Raw genomic sequence first — 14,187 nt, forward strand, 5'->3', positions numbered from 1 at the left:
ATGCAGAGAAAGCATTTGACAAAATACAGCATCCATTCCTGATCAAAACTCTTCAGAGTGTAGGGATAGAGGGAACATTCCTCGACATCTTAAAAGCCATCTACGAAAAGCCCACAGCAAATATCATTCTCAATGGGGAAACTCTGGGACCCTTTCCCCTGAGATCAAGAACAAAACAGGGATGTCCACTCTCACCACTGCTATTCAACATAGTACTGGAAGTCCTAGCCTCAGCAATCAGACAACAGAAAGAAATAAAAGGCATTCAAATTGACAAAGAAGAAGTCAAACTCTGCCTCTTCACAGATGACATGATACTGTACATAGAAAACCCAAAAGATTCCACCCCAAGATTGCTAGAACTCATACAGCAATTCGGCAGCGTGGCAGGATACAAAATCAATGCCCAGCAGTCAGTGGCATTTCTATACACTAACAATGAGACTGAAGAAAGAGAAATTAAGGAGTCAATCCCATTTACAATTGTACCCAAAAGCATAAGATACCTAGGAATAAATCTAACCAAAGAGGTAAAGGATCTATACCCTAAAAACTATAGAACACTTCTGAAAGAAATTGAGGAAGACACAAAGAGATGGAAAAATATTCCATGCTCATGGATTGGCAGAATTAATATTGTGAAAATGTCAATGTTACCCAGGGCAATTTACACGTTTAATGCAATCCCTATCAAAATACCATGGACTTTCTTCAGAGAGTTCGAACAAATTATTTTAAGATTTGTGTGGAACCAGAAAAGACCCTGAATAGCCAGGGGAATTTTAAAAAAGAAAACCATATCTGGGGCTTCACAATGCCAGATTTCAGGGTGTACTACAAAGCTGTGGTCATCAAGACAGTGTGGTACTGGCACAAAAACAGACACATAGATCAATGGAACAGAATAGAGAATCCAGAAGTGGACCCTGAACTTTATGGTCAACTAATATTCGATAAAGGAGGAAAGACTATCCATTGGAAGAAAGACAGTCTCTTCAATAAATGGTGCTGGGAAAATTGGACATCCACATGCAGAAGAATGAAACTAGATCACTCTCTTTCACCATACACAAAGATAAATTCAAAATGGATGAAAGATCTAAATGTGAGACAAGATTCCATCAAAATCCTAGAGAAGAACACAGGCAACACCCTTTTTGAACTCAGCCACAGTAACTTCTTGCAAGATACATCCACGAAGGCAAAAGAAACAAAAGCAGAAATGAACTATTGGGACTTCATCAAGATAAGAAGCTTTTGCACAGCAAAGGATACAGTCAACAAAACTAAAAGGCAACCTACAGAATGGGAGAAGATATTTGCAAATGACGTATCAGATAAAGGGCTAGTTTCCAAGATCTATAAAGAACTTCTTAAACTCAACACCAAAGAAACAAACAATCCAATCATGAAATGGGCAAAAGCCATGAAGAGAAATCTCACAGAGGAAGACATAGACATGGCCAACAGGCACATGAGAAAATGCTCCGCATCACTTGCCATCAGGGAAATACAAATCAAAACCACAATGAGATACCACCTCACACCAGCGAGAATGGGGCAAATTAACAAGGCAGGAAACCACAAATGTTGGAGAGGATGCGGAGAAAAGGGAACCCTCTTACACTGTTGGTGGGAATGTGAACTGGTGCAGCCACTCTGGAAAACTGTGTGGAGGTTCCTCAAAGAGTTAAAAATAGAACTGCCCTACGACCCAGCAATTGCACTGTTGGGGATTTACCCCAAAGATGCAGATGCAATGAAACGCCGGGACACCTGCACCCCGATGTTTCTAGCAGCAATGGCCACGATAGCCAAACTGTGGAAGGAGCCTCGGTGTCCAACGAAAGATGAATGGATAAAGAAGATGTGGTCTATGTATACAATGGAATATTACTCAGCTATTAGAAATGACAAATACCTGCCATTTGCTTCGACGTGGATGGAACTGGAGGGTATTATGCTGAGTGAAGTAAGTCAATCGGAGAAGGACAAACATTATATGGTCTCATTCATTTGGGGAATATAAATAATAGTGAAAGGGAATAGAAGGGAAGGGAGAAGAAATGTGTGGGAAATATCAGAAAGGGAGACAGAACATAAAGACTCCTAACTCTGGGAAATGAACTAGGGGTGGTGGAAGGGGAGGAGGGTGGGGGGTGGGGGTGAATGGGTGACGGGCACTGAGGGGGGCACTTGACGGGATGAGCACTGGGTGTTATTCTGTATGTTGGTAAATTGAACACCAATAAAAAATAAATTTATTTAAAAAAAAAAGAATGGAGAAACTTCTATTAATTGGGGTTTCAGATTTGCAAATCCTGCCTCATATATTGAAGTGTTTGTGTGTAATGCCCAATATTCCTTTAGGAAGGTATGAGATTTTACTACTAGACTACTAGGAATGTATGATTAGTCATATTCCTACACCCTAACCCACACGGGTATTATCAGATTTTTATTTTAATATTGGCCAATTTGATGGGTAAAAATGCTATTTTGTTTTGATATTCATTCTTGAAATTATTCATGTGATTGCATACTTTTCACATGGTTTTGACCATTTGTATTTTGTGAATTGCCTTCTCATCCATTTAATTTAATCAACACATATATTGAGCTCTAACTTTGAGGCCAAGTAATTGTGTCCATATTTCTTATTCATTTTTTATCTGGCACTTTGATTTCACATAAGGATTACTAAAGGCTTATTTATGGATTAAAGTCTGTTAATCACATTACAATTTTTTAAGTTGGTTATTATGGAGGAAGGTGTTGTTTTTGTTTTGCTGTTATAAAGTTAAAAATGCACATTTGGTCACATATGTCACTCTTTTCCCTGTGATTTCTGCTAGATTTTTCCCACTCAGTGATAAAAAACAATCCTCCTATATTTTTGGTATTCTAGTTCTTTAATAGTTTTAGTTTTTACACTTAAATCTGTAACCTAGCAAGTATATCTTCTGGTGGATGGTTTGAGGTAGAAATCAAATATTTATTTTCACATTAGTTACTTTCACATACTATTATACAAATCCAGCTTTTCTATTGATTTGAGATGCCATTAATAGGATAAGTATACTGGGGAGGGACTTCCTTCACTTGTATTACTTTCCGTTGAATTTTTTTTTTTTTTTAAGATTTCATTCATTCATGAGAGACACACAGAGAGAGGCAGAGACAGAAGCAGATTCCCTGCGGGGAGCCTGATGTGGAATTCGATTCCAGGACCCAGGATCACAACCCGAGCCAAAGGCAGATGCTCAACCACTGAGCCACCCAGGCACTCTCTATTGAATTCTTATACCAGAATCACACTCACTAAATTATTGCAGCTTTATAATACATTTTGACATTTAAAAAGGTAAATTTTATTTTGGGTGGTAATATAAAGGGTTTGTGACCTGCAACATAGAGAAGGTTGTGAACTTCTCCTACAATTACGCCCTGTAGCTAAAACAGAGTGCATTTTCCTAAAGAGAGGGACCACAGTTTTAATTAGATTCTCAAAAGGATCCATGATCACAAATAACATTAAGTATCACCCGATCTAAAGAAAGTGAAAATGTAACAGAATTCGATGTTATGCACTAAAGAATTAGCCAGAATCTTTTTTCAATATTTACAGTAAATGAGTCATTATTTGCTTTTTCATAGCACTCTAAAGAAGCCAGGTTCTGTTAGTTTGTGTTTGTTTGCTTTTAGGTCTAGTTTATGTGACCCAAGTAGGAATAGTTTATAGTCAAGTAAAAAAATAAAAAATTCAGCAACAAAAAGGAGAATATTTACTGGATGACTGATCCAGAGGGTCCTGAGAATTTTTATTTTTATTTTTATTTATTTATTTTTCTGAGAATTTTTATAATATCAGTTGGATACTGTGTCAGCTGGTGTCCCCTCCTTCAAGAAGGCTTTCTGCCCAACTAATCTCAAGTGGCCTCTCCCAGTTCCTCTGTCTCCCCACAAAACATGTGTGTATATTTATTACGTGTTCTTCAGTAGAATCTAAGCCTCAAGCAGTCTGTTTTATCCACCATTATCCTTTCAGTACTTACTCCAGCATCAGGCACATAGTAAGAACTCAGTAAATACTTAGAGAATGAATATGATATTTTAACCCCTTCCACATGGGGTAAAAATTCATATTAGGTTTTCCTTTCCATATATTCAGGCATCAGGCATGAGGGCTTTTACATTGTTTGGGTTTGTATTGTCTTTGTTTTGTTTAATATTTTAAGATAGGTTTAGCAAATCCAGTGCTAATGAAAACTAAGGAGTGACAGTTACTGCCTATGTTATCTTAACAGTTTTTATGAAAAAGATACTGGTAAGTTATTTCCCTGTTCATGGAGCAAAAGGAAAAAGGGAATGTGCTTAAAGAGATAAAGTGTTCAACAAAGTAGTTTGATATTTTCCATGATAAATCTGTCCCAGCATAGAGCATGGCTCAAACAAGGTGTCTAATAAATATCTGTTAAGTGGGTGATATTGAATGACCATAAAGAACTAAAATAGTGGAATGTAGGAACTATAGGGATGTGCAATTTCTCTGTCACTAGAGGTGTTTCAATGAAAAAGAGAAGCTTGCTCTTCACACATCTGACAACTGGGCTCAGTCACAGATCATTTTTCACCATCTTCCTGCATTTCAGTCAAAAGGGAAGCAGAGGCTTGCAGTCCCACAGACTATTTTTCCTGTACAATGCCTACTCCTTTGTATAGAATAGTTCACCCAATTACCTGAGAATAATAGATAGCCCAGCATCTGGAACGCAGCACATATTTTGTTGAGAACAACAACGATATCCTATAAGAAGTTCTTAGTAATTAAGAAAAGTAAGCTAGAACTTCTTGGATAGGAAAGGAAATCCAATGTAGGGGGAAAATTTACCACAAGTAGTTAAAACTGCAGTTTATATACTTAATCAATTAGGAGTTGACTATCATAGTAGTAAAGGTGAACTTTATACATAATCATATTTATTTCACTGCATTTTAAAATCATCTTATTTCTTTGATTTAATCCTGTCTATTCATATTAGATCCTTCATAAATCATCTACAGTTTACTTTGAATTTAATGAGACTAAAAATACACAGTACATTCCTGGCTAGAAGGCAACTGTTCTTCACTTATTATATTTTGAGTGTAGAACTGCTGCAATGCGGAGTGATGACAATGAGACTCTGAGAGGACGTCTGACTATTTGAAGTCACGTTTGCTGCTGAATTAAGAGCATATACTTTGGGAAAGCATCTGTGTGTGTATTTGGAAAAGTGAAAGGAGGTCATGGGGAGAGAGGAAACAATGCCTGTAAATTAAGATCGCTCAATTTCCCCTCCATCTCATCCTAAAAAGAGCATCTGTACCTTATTTCTAAAGTTGTACTAGCAATAGTTTATGTAGCCAAAATATGAATTTCAACACTTTTAGTAAATTAAACTCCCAAATTTCATGAAGATTAAAGTCAAGCTGATTTTTCTTAAGACATCCAGAGCAAGAGATCTTCTTACCTTCTTTCTCAGTAAATCTTTGGTGTATCTTCTTAATCTCACCTCAAGAAAATTCCATTTTAGCCAAATTCTTCATGCTACATTTAAAATGAATTTCAGGTGCTATGTCAGTGGAAAAGAATAACAGCTAGGAACTAACTTTCCTTCTTTTAAATCTGAATGTACTTCAAAAGTATGACTTTTAACTTACGTTTTCTTTTTTATTATTTACATAGCATTGTCAGAATTAGCATCAGACTGAACAGTCTTAATTTTAACTTTTGAGTCTTATTTCCTTAGTCTTTCAATATTTCTAAGGCTCCCTCCCAAACCTAGCCCAATTTCCACCTCCTCCTTCAGTGTAAATCTTGGATGCATTCTAGAAAAAAGTAGGTGATGTGAACAGAATAATGAATGCCAATGACTCTCTTAATTATCTAAAGCTTTCTAAGTCTTGATATCTGGCAGAGGAAGACCCTGCTTTGTTCTTCCTTAAAATAGTCTTGGCTATTCCTATCCTTTTGCTCTTCCATCTAAAGTTTAAGATCTGCTTGTAGTGGTCCATGAAAAAGCCTTATTGGAATTGCACTGAATTTATAAATTGCTTAGGGAAGAATTAACATCTTAACAATGTCTAGTCTTATTTCCATAGCACTGTACATGAACAAGGTAGCTACCATCAATTCATATACAGCTTTATCTTATACACATTGCTGATTTTAGCAAATGCTTTTTCTATATCTACTGAGGTGACCATCTGTTTTTTCTCCTCATATGTTAATGAGGCTAATTCCATTAATATATTTTCTTTTTTTAATAATAAATTTATTTTTTATTGGTGTTCAATTTGCCAACATACAGAATAACACCCAGTGCTCATCCCGTCAAGTGTCCCCCTCAGTGCCCGTCATCCATTCACCCCCACCCCCCACCCACCTCCCCTTCCACCACCCCTAGTTCGTTTCCCAGAGTTAGGAGTCTTTATGTTCTGTCTCCCTTTCTGATATTTCCTACCCATTTCTTCTCCCTTCCCTTATATTCCCTTTCACGATTATTTACATTAATATATTTTCTAATGTTAAAGGGAAAAACTTAAATTGCTCAAGATAAGTATTTTTCCAGTTACTGTTTTATTTTTAATTTTATCATCTTTGTTCATAAGTGCTTTTATCATGTGATTGTTGCTTTCTGATGTTACCCTGATCTGGTTTGGGTAGGAAGATCAAGACTATTCTAGCACCATTGACCAATTATAAAAAAAATATTTTTTATGTTCTCTAGAACTATTTTTATAAGATTGGGATTGTCTTTCTTGAATGCTTAGCTCATGGGCTTATAAAACCATGTAGTATATTTGGGGACAGAACAAAAGAAGAGGTGCTCATTGCATTTCTTTGATGATTATTGGTATATTCATATTTTCCATTTCTTCTTGAATTGTTTTTCCAAGGTGTATTTTTTGAAGACATTGTCTGGGTTGGCTCCTTTATTTCTTTAGCTAGGCTAGTGATGAAAACTTAAAAGAAAAAAATCTAGGCTCCTAAATGACTTTGAAAAACACCTTGTATTATTTTTGGCCCTCTAGCAATTTGTATTCTCACTTAACAGTTATGCTGTCTGGACCATGTTTTCTAAATTTATTGCCTCATGCAGCTGAATCACCTAACCTTCCTAGAGCCAAGATAAATTAGAACTATCTCTTTTTCTTGATCTACCTGGGACTTTTATCCTAATAGATCAGGTTAGCCTGACAGCATTTATTCTTCATGAAGACTTGCTGGCAGCTATCAGCAAGGTGCTTGCCAAGTTTTTTCTTTCATTGATTTTTAAATGTGTGTTTACTATATAGAATTTATACTCATATTGAGATATATATATATATATATATATATATATATATATATATATATTGTTTTTGGAGGTCTTTACTGTGAATATCATCAAGGGTGCTTTCCAAGAATAAGTTTTAGAAACACTGTAATAAAAAATAAAATAAAAATAAAAAACAGACAATAGAATGGAATCTCAAACAGTTTCCTTAAAGGTTCCTGTTGTCCTTAAGAAGATATGTGGAATGTAGGTAGAGAGAAATGTGTACAAAATCCTAAGTATTTTCCTATTTCCCTAGTCATAAATTAAAATGTACTATAAATTTATGTCACTGGTAAGAAGCACTAATGGATAGCTCTGATGATGTTCCAAAACAACTGAATGAAGACATAAGTTGCCATCAGAAGCAAATTAAAAGATCATTAACAAATATGATGGGAGAGGAGGATCATCTCAGTGGTTTCTTATCCCATGCTAGGCATTCCAGAGGAAAAGAGATATAGAAGCTGCTGCTTCTTTACAGTGCATTTGTCTGGCCTTCATAGCATGTGTGTGTGTGTGTGTGTGTGTGTGTGTGTGTGTGTGTGTGTGTTCAAATTTTTCCAATTCATAGCTACTGTAATTCATTAATTTTTTGAAAGAATTAATTCATGGATTGCCATTCATGGTCCTGCATCCAAGGGCCAAAACCAGCCCTTTGCCTGTTATTACAAATAAAGTCTTATTGGGACACATGTATTTTCTTAATGTGTTATTTATTTGACAGAGAGAGTGGGATGAGGGGCAGAGGGAGAGAGAGAGAATCACAAGCAGATTCCTCACAGAGCCCAATGGGGGGCTCTATCTCATAACCCTGAGATCATGACCTGAGCTGAAACCAAGAGTTGGACACTTAACCAACTGAGCTATCCAGGCATCCTGTTTATGTATATTGTATAGCTGTTTTTGCACTACAAACGCAGTGTTGAATAGTTTCAAATGAGTCAAAAATATGTACTCTCTTGCTCTTTAGAGGAAAAACTTTCCAATCACTGGGTTAAATCTTTAGATGTCAAAAAAGCCAGAGAATAGCTTAATCTAAGGCAAGTGACCTTAAACTGGGGTTTATAAATAGGTATCAGGGGTCTATAATTCTAAGAAACAATTTGCATTATTTATTGTATGTGTGTATTTTACTGGTTAGAGGGTCCCAAGTCTTTCATCAGATTCTCCAAGGAGTCTTATGACCCAATATGTATTAAGAACTAATGGTTTAGGTGAATATTGCTCATTTGTTCTTTGGAAGGCTTTTGGAATGGGGCAAAAGAAAAAGCAGTTCATAAAACTGACTCAACACAAGGAGCTATCACTTTACACCTGTTAGGATGGCTATCATCAAAAAGACAAAAGAGAAGGGATGGCAAAGATGTGGAGAAGTTGGAATACCTGTTCCCTATTGGTGGGAATGTGAAATGATTCAATCCTATAGAAAAGTACCTCAAAAAATTAAAATAGAGCTACCACATGATCTGATTATCCCACTTCTGGGTATATATCTGAAGGAAATTAAATCAGTATCTCAGAGAGATGTTTGCACACACACGTCCATTGTAGCATTATTCACAGCAGCCAAGATGTGTAAACAACCTAGATGTCCTTCAGTGAATAAATAGATAAAGAATATGTGGTAGGGGCAGCCCCCGTGGCTCAGTGGTTTAGCGCCACCTTGAGCCTGATCCTGGAGACCCGGGATGGAGTCCCATGTCAGGCTCCCTGCATGGAGCCTGCTTCTTCCTCTGCCTGTGTCTCTGCCTCTCTCTCTCTCTCTCTCTCTCTTTCTGTGTCTCTCATAAATAAATAAATAAATAAATAAATAAATAAATAAATAAATAAAATCTTTAAAAAAAAAAGAATATGTGGTGTATATGTATACAGTGGAGTATTATTTCCCCTTCAGAATGAAGGAAAACTTGTGATATGTGACAACATGGATAAACCTGAGGATGTTGTGCTAAGTGGAAATAAATGAGTCACAGAAGGACAAATAGTGAACGATTCCATATACATAAGTTATCTAAAATAGTCAAACTCACAGAAAAAGAACAGAATGGTGATTGTTAGGGGATAGGGGGCAAGAGGGAATGGAGAGTTGCTGTTCAACAGGTACAGAGTTTCAGTTATGCAAGATGAACAAGTTCTAGAGATCTGCTATACAATATGTGCCTATAGCTAACAACACCTTATCGCGTGCTTAAAAATTTGTTAAAGGGAAAAAAAAAAAAAAAAAAAAAAAAAAAAAAAAAAAAAAAAAAAAAAAATTTGTTAAAGGGTAGATTTCATAATATGCATTCTTATCACAAGAAAAAAACATGACACAAGGGTTTTTTTTGTTTTTTTCTTTTAAGGATGGGAAAGTAAGCAATGTTAGCTAAGGGAATTTTGTGTGTGTTTGTGTGTGTGTAAAAAATTTTTTATAACTCTCTGGAGTTAGCTCTAAGTCATTTATTTCTTTTGACTCTGTACCACATATTGTTCATAATATCTTATTTTCACAACATTTCCCAAGGAGTTTTTATCTCTTGTTTTACAGATGCATGAGCTCAAGCTCATTGAGGATATATAATTTATTCTAAACAGCAACTAGTAATAGTAAAGATGTGAAATGGAGTATGATTCTTAGCACTGTGTATTGCACACTGTGCTCACCAAAGATTTATATATTATCAGAACTGTCTGTGACATGTAATTAAGGAATTTAATGCCAGTTTTAAATTGAGAAAAATCTTCAGTTGTTGCTCCACTGGAAATCTCAATGCTCAAGGTCTATTCCCACTGGATACGTTACATAGCTCTTCCCCCTGAACTCAGAACAAAGAGCTCAGTGATTTTCCATAGTCCAGGGAAGATTTTTCTCTTGCCTGTGGCCTTCCTCAGAATCATCCTTTTCTCTCCTCTCCTGGTCCTTGATACATTGCTTTGCCTTAGCAATGAATACAGACTTGCAAAAGGATAGCTGTTTTCAAGTTGCTTGTTTTAGACACTGAACAGACCTTTATGTCAAGAAAAAAAAAAAAATCAAGCTTGCTCATTCTGTGTGTGGGGGGTGGGAGTGAAGGTAATAAGTGAGGGTGGGTGAAGAGAACCAAACCACAAATGAATTTCTAAATATATTATCTTCTGGCAGCGAGAAGCCATTCAGTTCTTTGTGGAGGGAAGTGATGGATGGAAGCACTGCTTTATCAAATGGGAAACTTACACATTTGCTGAAACCTAGAATCAAGATTTGGCCTTCTTACAACATAATACAAATTACCTCACAAGCAGTGGGTGGCGCTTCCAGAGATCTCACTACTTTCGGCTGGAATAAAAGGGCTAAAACAGGTAAAACAGATTAGGTAATGAATATCCAGATTTAGACCGGTTGGGGATTTCATCAGGCAGCAGGGATTGTAGAGGCAAAGGAGGAACCTAATGGGGAAAACATATTTTTCACTGTTTCAATTTCTAGTTTCTTCTAAGTCTTCAAAGTACCCAAATTTTGTATCTATGGTGAATGCTGAGATTATGATGAAATAAAGTCTACTTAGGTTACTTGAAAAATAACAATTGCAAATTCACAAATGGCCACCATTTACCTTAAATGGTAACTTGCAAATAGAATGGAGTTGAACAGGCTTTCCTATTGCCCATCCCCTGCCTTACACCTTTGGTGACTTTGGCACATGAGAAAAATAAATGAAAATTGGAAAATGTAGCTTTTCCACTATAAAATCCCTACTGTATTAAATCACCCTTTGAAAACTAGTAACTGGTAAATTTCTTTGTGATACTAGTGTTCCAATGCTACCTTTTTCAAGTTATTTTCTGGGAAAGGCATTCTGCTTCCTGGATGTACAAATCATTTATATGTTCAATCTATCATTCTGTATTAAATTGCCTTTGGTCTTTTTATATCACTGTGCTCGAAGAACGTAAGGTCCTGGCAATGACATTTGTACTTCCTGAAGTGGGTAACATCCCTTCTGGGTAACCTTTTGTGAAATCACATGAACAGCAGCTAGCCTAACACTGGTTGTCTTCCTTTAGGCAATGACATTTGAGCTGCTGCGGTTTCATCATGCGATCTCAAAGCCAATTACTCATCCAGGTTTTCAGCAGCATTAACGATGATGACTCTTTTCTTGCTGAATTTATGAAATGTACCTTGGCATTTTCAATTACCCAAGTATTCAAGAAGAACAAGCTCTTGTGTGAGTGTTGACTCAGGCCCACACCCATGCTGATGATAGAGGTCCTATAACTGTACAGCCAACTCCCCATAATAAGGGAATGTTCAGCACATAAACTGAATTGGTTTCTAATCCTATTATTTTAATCACCAAGGTAAAATTCTGGATTTTTCTCAGTAAATTAGAGGAGCAATTTACAGCTAATCCAAAGTATCTTTTTTTGGTATTCAATTTGGCTCCTTGCTTACAATTTACTACTAATAATATAATAACTGATTAGAGGAGGCAAAATAAAAGCATGTTAATTCTTGCAGCTAGAACTTAGTTAAAACATAGAAAATAAAAATTCATTTGCAACCCAAAACAGGGTTTAGATTTGAGAAAAGTCATGGACCCACAGAATAAATAATCTATGTATAAAGAATAGGGGTGCCTGAGTGGCTCAGTTGTGAAGCATCTATCTCTTGATCTCAGGGTTGTCAGTTTAAGCCTTACATTGGGCTCCATGCTGGGGTAGACTCTACAGAAAGAAAAAAAAAAGAAAAAGAAAAAGAATGGAGCTTAGTAGGATTTTTTTAAAATTTTATTTACTTATTCATGAGAGACACACAGAGAGAGGCAGAGACATAGGCAGAGGGAAAAGCAGGCTCCATGAAGGGAGCCTGGTGCAGGACTGGATTCCAGGACCCCGGGAGCCCAGTGGGGCCCAGGATCACGCCCTGAGCCAAAGGCAGATGCTCAACCACTGAGCCACCCAGGTGTCCCTGGAGCATAGCTTTAAATGCCTCCTCTAAATAGTAGAGACTCTGCCAATTTAGAGGCTTAGAGTCTGGGGGTTTCCCTTAAGTTGTCCACACACACCCTAACCCACATCCCACCCTACAGGTGTCCTCAGGCAGCGGACACTGGGGAAGCAGGCGCAGAAAAGCAGAAGGTAGCCGGTATTGGTACTACTGTCTGCCTTCCTCTTCAGGGAAGGAGTCTCTGGTACTCTGGTGCTTTAACAACCGCAGCTCCTTCCAGGGCCCTTTGCTCTTCCTTGTGGTTCCAGTCTGGGCTCTGGTTTCCTTCTCTTGTCCCTATACACTCAAAACTGTTTACCTGCTTCCCGCTTTTCTGAACTCCTTCTCCATTCCCTTCCCCCAGCCTACACCTGCTGTGGTTCCTGCAGTCAAGGCTCTTCACTTGAATCGCCTGCGAGAACCTCCGTGATACAAAGTCTAGAAATGAATAGAGACAGACCGCTTTGAATGGTATCTTTTTATTTCTCATTGACTATATTGGAATGTAGGTGTTGACAGGTGAAAAACTTGTGATAAAAGGTCTACATTACAAATTTTAACAATTAAGGGTTAGCTCCTTATAGCCCTTTTAACATTTATCCTCGTGGTCTCCTAGAGTTACGCTGCCCAGACAGAGATCAAATTGTCTGTGCTTATAATGTGATGGCATAGAAGCCGGGATTCTTTCATTTATTTCATTTTGGTAAGTTCTCAGTCTGGTATTCTTTAAAGGAAAATGGAATCGTATAACCCTAGCAAGCATAGACTGCTTGTTTGTAAATCTCAGTATTCATCGGTCATCAAGTCAAACACTTCAGCAAGTTTCAAACTGTTATACGTTAAAGTAGATGATGTTTAAAAATTCCAAGAGCAAAAAAAAAAAAACAAAACAAAAAAACAAAAAAAAAATTCCAAGAGCAAATCAAAGTAAATAAAAGAACTCAAAGTAAATAACTCATGTATTTGCATATGCAATCTGAACTTGAACTTTCAACTTTTCAAATCAAATATTACTTTCTTTTCACTTGTGCAGATATCTAAGTTCATGTATCAGCCATCCACGTTAATTTGTTATATACTCACCCAATACCAGCATACTAGTAACTACATCTGTTAAGTGTGTGTTTTCTTCTTGTTAACATTACATTTCAATATATGTTTACATGCATATGTGTATATATATATAAGTTTATATATAATATATATAATGTGTTTTAGAGAAGCTATTTAAAAGTTTTTTCAATGAAAAATGGTAATATTTTGGGACACCCGGGTGGCTCAATGGTTGAGCATCTGCCTTTCTTTGGCTCAGGGCATGATGCTAGGCCACACTGGGCTCCTGGCATGGAACCTGCTTCTCCCTCTGCCTATGTCTCTACCTCTCTCTCTCTGTGTCTCTCATGAATAAATAAATTAAAAACCTTTTACAAAAAGAAAAATGGTAATATTTCTCAGAGTATAAAGTTTAGTCCATCCTAAGTAAAATAAAATGGTCCCTCAGAAATGTCTTTTCTTTGCATTTGGTCTCAAACATTGGTTCTCTAAACAGTCTAGTTATCAGAATTGCCTGGAAAGCATTTTTAAAACAGATTAGTGGGTTGAATCTCAGCTTCTGTAGAGACTGGGGCATGATGATAATATGTCTGTTGTATTTGTCATTATGTACCCTAGAATGTAACACAAGGCCTTCAATAATCATTTATGGAATGAATGAATCAGAAAGTCTGAAGGTAGGGTCTAGGAATCTGTATTTTTAGAACTGCCCCCAGGTAATTCTAATGACCAATCACTTCCAGAAATGCTGATTTTTAACTTAGAATTTCAGACCTGAAGGAGGTCGTAGTCATCATCTAATTTAACTCACTTGCTCTGGAA

Source organism: Canis lupus, chromosome 32, assembly GCF_003254725.2.
Source record: "Canis lupus dingo isolate Sandy chromosome 32, ASM325472v2, whole genome shotgun sequence".
NCBI lineage: Eukaryota > Metazoa > Chordata > Mammalia > Carnivora > Canidae > Canis > Canis lupus.